At 38.3% G+C, this 14215-nt stretch overlaps 1 long non-coding RNA gene across 1 annotated transcript; it reads left to right on the top strand.

Annotated features, from left to right (window-relative positions):
* The first annotated feature begins 2824 nt into the window (after positions 1–2824).
* On the top strand, positions 2825–12697 carry LOC138716231 (uncharacterized). The gene is made up of 2 exons (XR_011336599.1): positions 2825–5080; positions 12345–12697. It is a non-coding gene; the product is annotated as an uncharacterized lncRNA (long non-coding RNA).
* Positions 12698–14215: the final 1518 nt, after the last annotated feature.

Below are 14215 nucleotides of genomic sequence, written 5' to 3'. Positions count from 1 at the left end.
TGTGACGTGTAAAAGCAGTTTTCTCCTTATCTCTTTCATCGATCGGTATCTGCAAGTATCCAGAAACCAGATCCAAGACAGAAAATACCTTACATTTTCCTAGATAATCTAACGTCTCTACAATGTTAGGGAGGGGATAAGCATCTGACTTTGTGACGGCATTTAATCCCCGATAATTAATACATAATCTATGCTTTACAGTTCCGTCTTGAGACTTCTTGGGTACAAGTACAATAGGACTTGCCCATGGTGAAGTGCTGGGTTCAATAATTTTCTTATCTAACATATCATTAATTTGTCCTTCCACCACCGATTTTAACGCGTGGTGAATTCTATAAGGATTCTTCTTCACTGGTAAAGCGTCTCCAGTATTTATGGAATGTTTCACTTCACTAGCACAGCCTAGCACGTCGTAGAAGTCCCCGATCAGACGAGAAGACCCGCTCTCGCTCCAGGTCGGGAGAACGAAGATCAGAAAGTGAATCCCAACAGCAGCGAATTAAGCAGTCGAGACAATGCAGCTCTGGTGATAAGAAAGAGAAAATCTCCCGTCAAACAACACCATGATCTAAAAATGTTTGATGCGTCACGACATAATTCAGTGGAATGTGAACGGAGTTCGCGGCCGATATGCAAAATTACAGCAGCTCATCTATGATGAACTCCAAGAGAGGCACCTTCGGCCTGAACATTCCCTATCCATTCGTGGTTACAGGGTTCATCGGCACGATCACGTGGCTGGTGTCAGGGCCAATGGAGGATGTGCTATCTTGGTGAAAAATAGTATCATGTCCTCTGCAATTAACATTCAAAGCATCATTCAAAATATAGTAATCCGAATACACCTGCCTACCATACAATTTACAATAGCTTGCATAATATATACACCACCCGACTTTGAATTAACGATACGTGAATTACAGTTTTTTGTAGAACAGCTCCCCACCTCATTTCTCTTGGTGGAAGTTTTTAATGCCTCCCATCACCGCTGGGGTTCAATGAATGACAATGACAGAGGGCATATAATGGTGGAGATTTGTACTAGTCTTAATCTTATTACTCTTAATACAGGAGCAGCCACTCATCTATCTCTCGCCCACGGCACCTACTCCACGATAGATCTCTCCATTTGTAGCCCAGTTTTGTCTGCGCACATGAAGTAGTCAGTCATCAATGATCTCCATGGAAGTGACCATTTTCTTATCCGACTTCGTCTGTCCGTATCATGTCCCACGGAGTCGCGCTGGTCTAACTGGGTTAAAAAAAAGTCGGATTTGGTTGAATTTGCCGAGTCACTTTCGTTTAATAACAATGAAAATGACGATGTCGACTTAATCGTAGAGCACTTCTGTACAAATATCATACGGACAGCAGAACTACATGTTCCTCGCTCCTCTTCAACACCAAGACTTGTCCCTGTACCTTGGTGGACAAGAGGCATGTAGAGACGCTATCCTGGCACGTAAACGAGCTCTACGACTCTTCCAAAGGCATGGAACGGAAGAGAACTTCGTCCAATTTAAACGCTTCCGTGCCAAAGCTCACCGCACCATCTGCGAAGCTAAGAAGGTGTTCTGCACGAAATATGTCTCTTCACTGAAAAAGAATGTCCCAGCCACAACCGTATGGGGAAAAGTCCGTCGGATAATGAGGAGACGTAATTCTGCTATTCCGGGACTTGTACATAATGGCAATATGATAACCAATGATTTGGAAATGGCTGAGCTCCTTGTTACATCATTTGCGCATATCAGTAGCTCAGTCCATTATGACCCAACATTTTTTAAGAATTAAAGATTCTGCAGAACGTAATGACATCTCAAATTTCACTATTATTATCATCATCATCATCATCATCCATTGTTATCGAGAAAAGATTTAATCGAAAAAGCGCCACTTTTCGTCATTGATTGCTCTAAACAACATGATGAAGTAAAACTAGGAGCAGTAAATATACGTGTTGACATATTGGCGAATGCTAATATAGCTGGAAACACTGTTGGATATTGTCTTATTCTCCACGATTGCATGGTGAACTATACACCCCTCACAAACTTTGTGCAAACAGTGGTGTGAAGAAAAAGTAATTATGTTACTTTTCTCTGTAATATTATACAATTTACATTAGCTATCATTCTACATTACTCTTATTTTGTTTCAGGATGTTCATTATGGTAAGGTTTCCACGAAGCCGGGACGAATAATGTTTCTGTAAAGGAACTCACCATCTCGCCAGGAATGTGTGGCTGTTCAAACCACCTTCTCATGTGGTACCATCAAACTCTTCGAATTGGATGACAACATATCACCACGGACTATTGTGGAATAGTGGTTATGTTAATTACAGTGCTTAGTGGTTATGTTAATTGCAGTGCTTTTGAGAGATATCAGATATGATTGATTGAGAGTGTGTTTACACAAAGAGATTGTGGAAAAGAAACAATTCATTTTGCTACTGTTTTCTGGAACTGTATTTGTTGCATTGTAATCAATATATACCCATTATTTGCTTTTATTAATCTTTTCTTTTACCTCTATCCTAAGTCCCTCAAGATGAAATAAGGCGCTTTTATTACTCTTTTCTTTTACCTCGATCCTAAGTCCCCCAAGATGAAAATAAGGACAGGTTTCTTGCTCAGTGATAAGGAAAGTGATTTCACTTTCGAAATAATAACCTAATTATATTCATTGGTTGTTTATTAATCAATAGTAATTGTGTTACATTGAACACAGGAGCATGCCTCTTCCCTCCCCTCTTCTCCAATCCTTCCGTCCATCTCCATGTGCGTCTTTCGCTGGAGCATCTGTGAAAACAGCAAGTCATTACGTAAAATAAATCAGTTGACATCTGTGAAAGTAATTAATGAAACCAAGTAAAATTTTGATTAACAAATATCAGATAGGAATGTCATAGAACATATATAATCAAGGTATATGATCAAAACCAATGTTTAATGTTGATCGAATTGGTAATTGAGGTGGTGATGAATCGTGACATGAAAATTTCCAATCTGACAGTTGTCTTTATGGTCGACCACTGAATTTGAACCCATGACCTACTGAATGCGAGTCTTAAACTCTCGATTCTGCATCATTGTTTATGTAAATAAAATAAATTACAACGAAATGAGGTACATAAATATTATTTTAAGAAAAATGGGAAACGAATATTACGGGTAAATTATGAGCGCAGGAACGTCATGTAATTACAATTAAATGAAAATAAGCCCACAATAAAGTAACATTTGTTAGAGCATGAGCAACCGCGGATTATAAAAAAATGAATATCACGTTCAAAAACATTTAAGTATGATTAACATATTCAATGAACTTACATTGTTATGGAGAGGGATCTCCACTGGTGTGTTGTTCAGAGGTGCCTCTACCCCGGCTGGCATGTGTGAAAATAATGAATACATAAAGTAATATTTGTTGAAGCGTGAGCTATCGTTGTTTAACACATAACAATTAACTGAAAATACTATCTAGTTAAAATGTGATGCATGGGTTTATATCGTTTATCAGAGTAATTCTATCGATAAAATAAAAACTTTTGGGGGAGCCGGGTATCGATCCCGGAACTTCACACTTTCTAAGCGAACGCTCTACCAACTGAGCTACGCCCCTAGTTATTAAATGAGCACATGATAGAGATATGTTAAATTATTAAAACCTTTATATGATATTACTATGAACTTATTAAAACCCTAAGTTCTGAGCCTCTGGAGCTCGTAGCTCGACCACTGGGGTCGGGATACATAAGTCCTCCACTGTCAGTTGGTCATTACCGCCCTCGGTAATATTCTCCCTTGTTTTACATTTTACATTTTTACATATGACATATAATTGATACAGTTTGTTTCTGTAAATTAATAAGATAACACATACTATAATCATTACAAAGGTTGCGTTTACAGTGACAAATTGCTTCAGAGTGGTATTATTTTCGGGAATGGGTTTGAGGTCTAACTTCATTTTATTTACTTCAAGGAGGGAATAATGGAAATTTATTTCTTTCTTTACGTAAGGTTCATTTTGGATTGGTAGGAGTGGGAACGAGTGCACATAATTGGTTGGATGTTGTTGCAAAGTTATCCCCATACTGGAAATATGACAGGATTCATTGGCATTTATGATACCTGGTCCGGAGAGTTTTATAGTTCTCTGGGAGTCCGGACAAGTCTGAAAGATTACATCAGGTTTCCTACTGAAGAAAAGAATGTGTTCTGTGTTTAAGGACTAGAAGAGTTGAACAACATTCCTGACAAAAGGAAATTCACAGCCTGAAGTATCGGTTAGATTACAGTTAGTTGTCCTGATATTATAATATACACATACATAGGATTCATTATTCTAATCCAAGGTATTTTGGACTATTTCAAGGTAGGTCCTTGTAAATAGTGTCTTTCTGAGGGAATTAATACAAGATCCTTAATGCTAGGTACAGGCGAAATTGAATACAGTTGGTATTGATTTGCATCGGTGAGAGGCATGGCAATAATAACAATCATCTCTTCTTCCAACATAAGAGAGTGTTTAAACTCGATAACTTAAGATTCTCAAACTGATGATATTGGTCCGTATGAATTACAATTTTATTGGGATAAATGGATTGTAAATGTCTGACCATGCTAATTAAGTCTTTTTGTGAAAGTAACTTAATATTGATCATTTCATTGAATGATAAACTAATAGTTTCTAGGAGCACTCGCACAAACTTTCCGGTCGAGGTGCGTTTCTTCAAGTCGTTGACCGGGGGTTGCAATGGTGGCTCTCGTGCTCTTCTATTCGGCCATTTTTCGTCTTATCACCAACCACCCCGCTTCGTTCTCTCTTTTTCATCACTATTTCTCCTTGCCGGCCACCATTGCATGCGGAACGCCCACCACATCATCACAGCCATTTTTACCTCTCCATCCCCGCTGTTTGTTTTGCCCAACCTGAGCACAACACATACAAACATTTTCATTCCATGGCTTTAGATTTCCGATACAGACGGGATCCACGGCGACCTCGTCCAGCTGGTGTCCGTTTCCGGGAGGGACTCTCAGAGCTGGACATTAGGCTGCCGAATATAAAGGTAATAGAATACCCGCCTACACCACCATGGATTATGAATCGTCCAAAATTCGACTTAAGTTTGAGCCAGTGTCTTAAGAATTTTACACCCAATTTTATTTATAGACAACGCTTTTACGAAATTTTATCTCAGCTTCCTTATAATAGTATAATTTATACTGACGGATCCCGGGTGAATGATCGTGTGGGTTGCTCCTTCGTTGTCGACGGGCAGGTTTATAAATATAAACTGAGTTTGTATACCAGTGTTTTTACTGCCGAACTTTATGCTATTTACAGAGCTTTGTTATTTTTAATTCGACAACCTCGGGGTAGATTTCTAATCTGCTCCGACTCTTTGAGTGCAATCCAGTCTCTGCAATCATATTATTGCGATGATTCTCTCATTGTACAAACCCAGGTTCTCTTCCACTCACTCCTATCGTCGGGCTCCGATGTTGGAGTGGTGTGGGTCCCAGGCCATGTTGGAATTCCTGGTAATGAGACAGCAGACGCTGGAGCCAGAGACGCTGCTCTTAATGGCACACTGGTATACTGGCGAGAGAGGTGGCAAGATGTAGTGACTTACATAAGGAACTGTATTCGGAGAGATTGGGAAGACAAATGGTCTGCACAAGCGGGTAACAAACTACGACCAATTAAAAATACAGTTCGAGAATGGGATTCGTCATCAAGAGCGTCACGGCGAGATGAAGTTATACTTACTCGCTTGAGGATTGGTCACTGTCGTTTGACACATGGTCACCTATTGTCTGGCGAACCTCCACCGGAATGTGACACTTGTCATGCCCTTCTTACGGTGGAACATTTTTTACTCCACTGTCGCAAATATGATTTGCCTCGACGCCAGTATGCAATACGTCCAACGTTACGTGACGCTCTTGGCAATGATTTTAATTGTGTCAACGCAGTGTTGAGATATTTACGTAACACGGAACTCGACAAGGTGATCTAAGTTTTAATGTCCTTTTAGCCCATTGTTATTTCTTCTCCAGACCCTTTACATCTGGAGATTATTTTAGTTACATTTCTTTTAATACACCTTATTACTCGGACCTTATACATCCGATTTTTAATGATTGTTGTTATAAAACATTGCCACATATTTCTTGTAGCAGTGTTTGTTCTATATTTTATGATTGTCTCACATTATCTTGGGACTACTACGTGTTCGTTTTAATGTTATTTTGTGTCAGGAGTCACCTTGTCCATCCAATATTAGTGTGTTTTAATGTGTCAAAGTTTTTAGTCAGTGTGAATTTTAGTTATACAATAATGTAATTTCACCACACACAAAGAAAAACAATAGGCATGGGTGCAAATAGCCATTGATGCTGACGCGCCCTTCAAATTTCACTATCTATCTATCCATTTCCAGTTCAAATTATATATATATAGATGATTACAGAAAACATAAATGTGATGCATTGATTAATGTAATTAATGATGTGCACTATGATAAAAAATAATGCATTAGATTTATACATCACATTATTAATGACGCTATCATGATAATCACAACACAAAAAGATATAAATAGACATATGTGAGATAATGAAACAAAAATTTATTAATGTAATTAATGATGCGCACTTTGATAAAAAAAAAATCACGCATTAGATTTATACATCACATTATTAATGACGCTATCATGATAATCACAACATAAAAACATATAAATAGACATACATCAGATAATGAAACAAAAATAAGTATTAGTTAAACAATTCAATGAACTTACGTTTGTTCTATGTATGGTAAGCAGATACATGCATACAAGTACGTTAATGAAACAATAAATATGAGACTTCGATGATTAAAATATGCAGTGTACTTACATTCACCTCCAACTGGCTCAATCGATATACATAGGACGTTGCTGCACAGTCGTAAATTTGTAGTGCTGGTTCCATCACTCCTGGATTTCTACAATGTATTGTATGAAATGTGCCGTTACACATTTCATTGTGGTACAACCTGCAATGTACTTTGAAATCCATTCTTGCACTGTATTCCTATGAAATGTACAGCATCCTATTTATACGAGTTTCCTCCACGTGTTTCCGGGCTCATTCAAGATTAATCCCCAACTCTCACACAGACAGGTATTGTTTTTTTTTTCTCCTAAATAATTAATCTTGTACTTCTGACAGCGAAGGGGCTCCTGTCCTGTCTAACCCCCTTAAGCAACATATTACCTAAACTACATTAGTACGCGTGTCCAAACACTTTCACTTTCTCACCTCTCTCGCACGCATGCAAATGCAGGGGTTCACGTATTGCCTGACTTTCACCAAACTTAAATTTTGATAGGTTACCATCAATCTTATAAATAAACATACATAATTTAAATTACATTTCAAAACAATTTAGCTCGATGCTGCGGCTGAGTATTATCCAGGCGATCTCTATCGGCCAGCACGATAGTCCCAAATACATCATGCATGGAATATTACATCATACACAAGTCAAAAATTTTCTCTACTCAGTTTCATCTTCACATATTCGTCGTAACCTGTTACGTAATGGATATTGCAATGCTGCATCATTAAACGGCGCTATATGAACTTCCTCGTTAATATCTATCTGATCATGACTTGGTTCATTACTCTCTACATTGGTTTCAACACTATCATCCCGTACATCATCAATTTCCTCATCTGAATCAAAAGTATATTTTCTAGGCTTATTTCCTCGATCGCGTATTCAAATGGGCTAGTACAGTAATGGTTTCTTTATCGTTATTTTGACGCTTAATAGAGGTTCCCTGTTCCCAATCTTTATCATCATCACAACGTTTATTCAATACTTTCTGTTTCTTCTTAGTTGTCCCTTCTGATTCATCATTAATGGGGTCCATATTTTGTTCTGGGGTTTCCTCATTCCTCTCTTCACTTGTTATGCCAGGCGGGCTTATTATTACTGTATTATCATTATTCGACACGCGTCTGCTATTGCACTCCTTGAGTCTATTTATGTGGACATTTATGCATTTCTCTTCACTAATTTTAACTGTGTCAACCAGGTTAGACAATTTCTCAATTATTTCAAACGGTCCAGTCCAATGATATGCGAACTTCTTAACTTTACTTCTGGAAGCTACGGGATCATAGAGATAAACTATGTCTCCTGCATTAAATTCGCGCTCTCTTGCTCGCTTGTCATAGTGAGCTTTGGACTGTTCATGACCCTTTTTGGACTGTTGTCTTACTACTTGAGATGCAACTCGAATCCTGTCTGCTAATAATTTTACATGTGCCTCATAGGAATCATAAGAATTTCTTTTTCTTCCCAAATTTCGTTTCGATTGAATAAATCGATCTTCAATAGGTAACTTCATATGTCGGCCAAAAACTAAATATGGGCTAAATGTAGTCACTGTATGTGGTGTGGCTCTGTAAGCCATAATAGCATAGAGTACAAACTTATCTCAGTTTTTCCCGTCTTTATGAACATAATGAGATAGCATATCAACCAATAATTTATACATCCTCTCGCACACTCCATTACTTTGTGGATGGTTCGAGGTAGCCTGAATCTTCTTAATCATTAATAATCTACAAATTTCGGAAAATAATTTTGAAGTAAATTGTGTTCCCTGATCGGTCAACAACCGATTGGGTGTCCCCCATTGTGCTATAATTTTGGTCACAAATTCCTTTGCAACTGTCTGCACTCTAGTCGGGAATAAGAATAGCCTCACAAAACCTGGTGAAATGGTCGACAAAAGTTAATAAATATTTATTCCCAGATTCTTTAGTAGGTAAAGGTCCGACAATGTCCAGCGATACGGTATCCATAAAATCATTGGCTGCGACCGCATGTCCTAGAGGTGCTCTTTGTGATTGTCCAGTTTTTCGTTTGGCACATTTATCACATGAGCCTACATACTTTTGAATATCACTACTCATGGTCGGCCACCAATACTTAAGTTTTATGGCCGAAAAGGTTCTCTTGGTCCCTTGATAAGCCATAAAAGTATTATCATGGAAATGCTTTATCACTGTTACTATTAGTGAACGCGGGATAACAACTTGTATTCCATGTGCAGGGGAATGCCTACACAATAATCCATTATTATCTTTATGAAAATCATGAAACTCAATTTAATCAACTGATCATCGGCCAATTGTTCTGACAAAATGAATTCTTCAGTCAAGTTAAATTCAGATTCTGAGGTCAATACCAACATGTCGGCTTAAGGCGTCTGCATGGGGTATCTCTTTGCCTGGTTTGTGGATCACTTCATAATCGAACTCCGCTAGTCGTAGACTGCATCTGGTGAGCCTCGAACTCGGGTCTTTTAGGTTAAGTAACCATCTAAGGGCTGCATGATCCGTGTGGAGAGTAAATTTTCTCCCATACAGATAACATCTGAATTGCTTTGTAGCAAAAATTACTGCAAGAAGTTTCTCTTTCATTGCAGCTATAATTTCTTTCAGCGACGTTCAGCTGTCTACTGCAGTAAGCAGCTGGTTTCTCCTCTCCATTTATTTTCCGTGATAGGACAGCGCCTACGGCTTCCTGTGATGCGTCTGTCGTTTCAACGAACGGTAATGAAAAATCAGGATAACTCAACAGCGGTTCTCTACTTAATTTTGCTTTTAATTCTCGGAAGGCTTCTTCTTGATTAGTCCCCCATTTAAATTCAACGTCTTTCGTGGTTAACATTGTTAGAGATTTAGCAATCGCGGCGAAGTTAGGAATGTGTCGCCGATAATAGGATGTTAAGCCTACAAAAGAACGAATATCTGTGACTGATTTTGGTTGCGGATAGTCCCGAATGGCTTTGATTTTCTTAGGATCGGGCTTCACACCTTCTCGTGATACAGTATGACCTAGGTACTCAACCCGATCTGTGGCGAAAGTACACTTAGACGGCTGAATTTTAAAGTTAATTTCTTGCAATTTTACAAAAAAAACTTTTCTAAATTTCTCACATGGGTGGCGATATCTTCACTCATTATCAATATATCATCAAGATAGACAAAACAGATTGTCCTTTTCAGGCCCATTAACAAAAAATCAATACATCTCATGAACGTACTGGGAGCATTTTGTAGTCCGAAAGGCATTCTATTGTACTGGTAGTGAACCATGTGACATGTAAAAGCAGTTTTCTCCTTATCTCTTTCATCGATCGGTATCTGCAAGTATCCAGAAACCAGATCCAAGACAGAAAATACCTTACATTTTCCTAGATAATCTAACGTCTCTACAATGTTAGGAGGGGGATAAGCATCTGACTTTGTGACGGCATTTAATCCCCGATAATTAATACATAATCTATGCTTTACATTTCCGTCTTGAGACTTCTTGGGTACAAGTACAATAGGACTTGCCCATGGTGAAGTGCTAGGTTCAGTAATTTTCTTATCTAACATATCATTAATTTGTTCTTCCACCACCGATTTTAACGCGTGGGGAATTCTATAAGGATTCCTCTTCACTGGTAAAGCGTCTCCAGTATTTATGGAATGTTTCACTTCACTAGCACAGCGTATCACGTCGTAGAAGTCCCCGATCAGACGAGAAGACCCGCTCTCGCTCCAGGTCGGGAGAACGAAGATCAGAAAGTGAATCCCAACAGCAGCGAATTAAGCAGTCGAGACAATGCAGCTCTGGTGATAAGAAAAAGAGAAAATCTCCCGTCAAACAACACCATGATCTAAAAATGTTTGATGCGTCACGACATAATTCAGTGGAATGTGAACGGAGTTCGCAGCCGATATGCAGAATTACAGCAGCTCATCTATGATGAACTCCAAGAGAGGCACATTCGGCCTGAACATTCCCTATCCATTCGTGGTTACAGGGTTCACCGGCACGATCACGTGGCTGGTGTCAGGGCCAATGGAGGATGTGCTATCTTGGTGAAAAATAGTATCATGTCCTCTGCAATTAACATTCAAAGCATCATTCAAAATATAGTAATCCGAATACACCTGCCTACCATACAATTTACAATAGCTTGCATAATATATACACCACCCGACTTTGAATTAACGATACGTGAATTACAGTTTTTTGTAGAACAGCTCCCCACCTCATTTCTCTTGGTGGAAGTTTTTAATGCCTCCCATCACCGCTGGGGTTCAATGAATGACAATGACAGGGCATATAGTGGTGGAGATTTGTACTAGTCTTAATCTTATTACTCTTCATACAGGAGCAGCCACTCATCTATCTCTCGCCCACGGCACCTACTCCACGATAGATCTCTCCATTTGTAGCCCAGTTTTGTCTGCGCACATGAAGTAGTCAGTCATCAATGATCTCCATGGAAGTGACCATTTTCCTATCCGACTTCGTCTGTCCGTATCATGTCCCACGGAGTCGCGCTGGTCTAACTGGGTTAAAAAAAAGTCGGATTTGGTTGAATTTGCCGAGTCACTTTCGTTTAATAACAATGAAAATGACGATGTCGACTTAATCATAGAGCACTTCTGTACAAATATCATACGGACAGCAGAACTACATGTTTCTTGTTCCTCATCAACACCAAGACGTGTCTCTGTACGTTGGTGGACAAGAGGCATGTAGAGACGCTATCCTGGCACGTAAACGATCTCTACGACTCTTCCAAAGGCATGGAACGGAAGAGAACTTCGTCCAATTTAAACGCTTCCGTGCCAAAGCTCACCGCACCATCTGCGAAGCTAAGAAGGTGTTCTGCACGAAATATGTCTCTTCACTGAAAAAGAATGTCCCAGCCACAACCGTATGGGGAAAAGTCCGTCGGATAATGAGGAGACGTAATTATGCTATTCCGGAACTTGTACATAATGGCAATATGATAACCAATGATTTGGAAATGGCTGAGCTCCTTGTTACATCATTTGCGCATATCAGTAGCTCAGTCCATTATGACACAACATTTTTTAAGAATTAAAGATTCTGCAGAACGTAATGACATCTAAAATTTCACTATCATTATCATCATCATCATCATCATCATCATCCATTGTTATCGAGAAAAGATTTAATCGAAAAAGCGCCACTTTTCGTCATTGATTGCTCTAAACAACATGATGAAGTAAAACTAGGAGCAGTAAATATACGTGTTGACATATTGGCGAATGCTAATATAGCTGGAAACACTGTTGGATATTGTCTTATTCTCCACGATTGCATGGTGAACTATACACCCCTCACAAACTTTGTGCAAACAGTGGTGTAAAGAAAAAGTAATTATGTTAATTTTCTCTGTAATATTATACAATTTACATTAGCTATCATTCTACATTACTCTTATTTTGTTTCAGGATGTTCATTATGATAAGGTTTCCACGAAGCCGGGAAGAATAATGTTTCTGTAAATTAACTCACCATCTCGCCAGGAATGTGTGGCTGTTCAAATCACCTCCTCATGTGGTACCATCAAACTCTTCGAATTGGATGACAACATATCACCACGGACTATTGTGGAATAGTGGTTATGTTAATTACAGTGCTTAGTGGTTATGTTAATTGCAGTGCTTTTAAGAGATATCAGATATGATTGATTGTGAGTGTGTTTACACAAAGAGATTTGGAAAAGAAACAATTCATTTTGCTACTGTTTTCTGGTACTGTATTTGTTGCATTGTAATCAATATATACCCATTATTTGCTTTTATTACTCTTTTCTTTTACCTCTATCCTAAGTCCCTCAAGATGAAATAAGGCGCTTTTATTACTCTTTTCTTTTACCTCGATCCTAAGTCCCCCAAGATGAAAATAAGGACAGGTTTCTTGCTCAGTGATAAGGAAAGTGATTTCACTTTCGAAATAATAACTCATTATATTCATTGGTTGTTTATTAATCAATAGTAATTGTGTTACATTGAACACAGCAGCATGCCTCTTCCCTCCCCTCTTCCCCAATCCTTCCGTCCATCTCCATGTGCGTCTTTCGCTGGAGCATCTGTGAAAACAGCAAGTCATTACGTAAAATAAATCAGTTGACATCTGTGAAAGTAATTAATGAAACCAAGTAAAATTTTGATTAACAAATATCAGATAGGAGTGTCATAGAACATATATAATCAAGGTATATGATCAAAACCAATGTTTAATATTGATCGAATTGGTAATTGCGGTGGTGATGAATCGTGACATGAAAATTTCCAATCTGACAGTTGTCTTTATGGTCGACCACTGAATTTGAACCCATGACCTACTGAATGCGAGTCTTAAACTCTCGATTCTGCATCATTGTTTATGTAAATAAAATAAATTACAACGAAATGAGGTACATAAATATTATTTTAAGAAAAATGGGAAACGAATATTACGGGTAAATTATGAGCGCAGGAACGTCATGTAATTACAATTAAATGAAAATAAGTCCACAATAAAGTAACATTTGTTAGAGCATGAGCAACCGCGGATTATAAAAAAATGAATATCACGTTCAAAAACATTTAAGTATGATTAACATATTCAATGAACTTACATTGTTATGGAGAGGGATCTCCACTGGTGTGTTGTTCAGAGGTGCCTCTACCCCGGCTGGCATGTGTGAAAATAATGAATACATAAAGTAATATTTGTTGAAGCGTGAGCTATCGTTGTTTAACACATAACAATTAACTGAAAATACTAACTAGTTAAAATGTGATGCATGGGTTTATATCGTTTATCAGAGTAATTCTATCGATAAAATAAAAACTTTTGGGGGAGCCGGGTATCGATCCCGGAACTTCACACTTTCTAAGCGAACGCTCTACCAACTGAGCTACGCCCCTAGTTATTAAATGAGCACATGATAGAGATATGTTAAATTATTAAAACCTTTATATGATATTACTATGAACTTATTAAAACCCTAAGTTCTGAGCCTCTGGAGCTCGTAGCTCGACCATGGGGTCGGGATACATAAGTCCTCCACTGTCAGTTGGTCATTACCGCCCTCGGTAATATTGTCCCTTGTTTTACATTTTACATTTTTACATATGACATATAATTGATACAGTTTGTTTCTGTAAATTAATAAGATAACACATACTATAATCATTACAAAGGTTACGTTTACAGTGACAAATTGCTTCAGAGTGGTATTATTTTCGGGAATGGGTTTGAGGTCTAACTTCATTTTATTTTCTTCAAGGAGGGAATAATGGAAATTTATTTCTTTCTTTACGTAAGGTTCATT

Source organism: Periplaneta americana, chromosome 16, assembly GCF_040183065.1.
Source record: "Periplaneta americana isolate PAMFEO1 chromosome 16, P.americana_PAMFEO1_priV1, whole genome shotgun sequence".
Taxonomy (NCBI): domain Eukaryota; kingdom Metazoa; phylum Arthropoda; class Insecta; order Blattodea; family Blattidae; genus Periplaneta; species Periplaneta americana.
The sequence above is the reverse complement of the archived record's forward strand: the minus strand, read 5'-3'. Positions and strand labels throughout refer to the sequence as shown.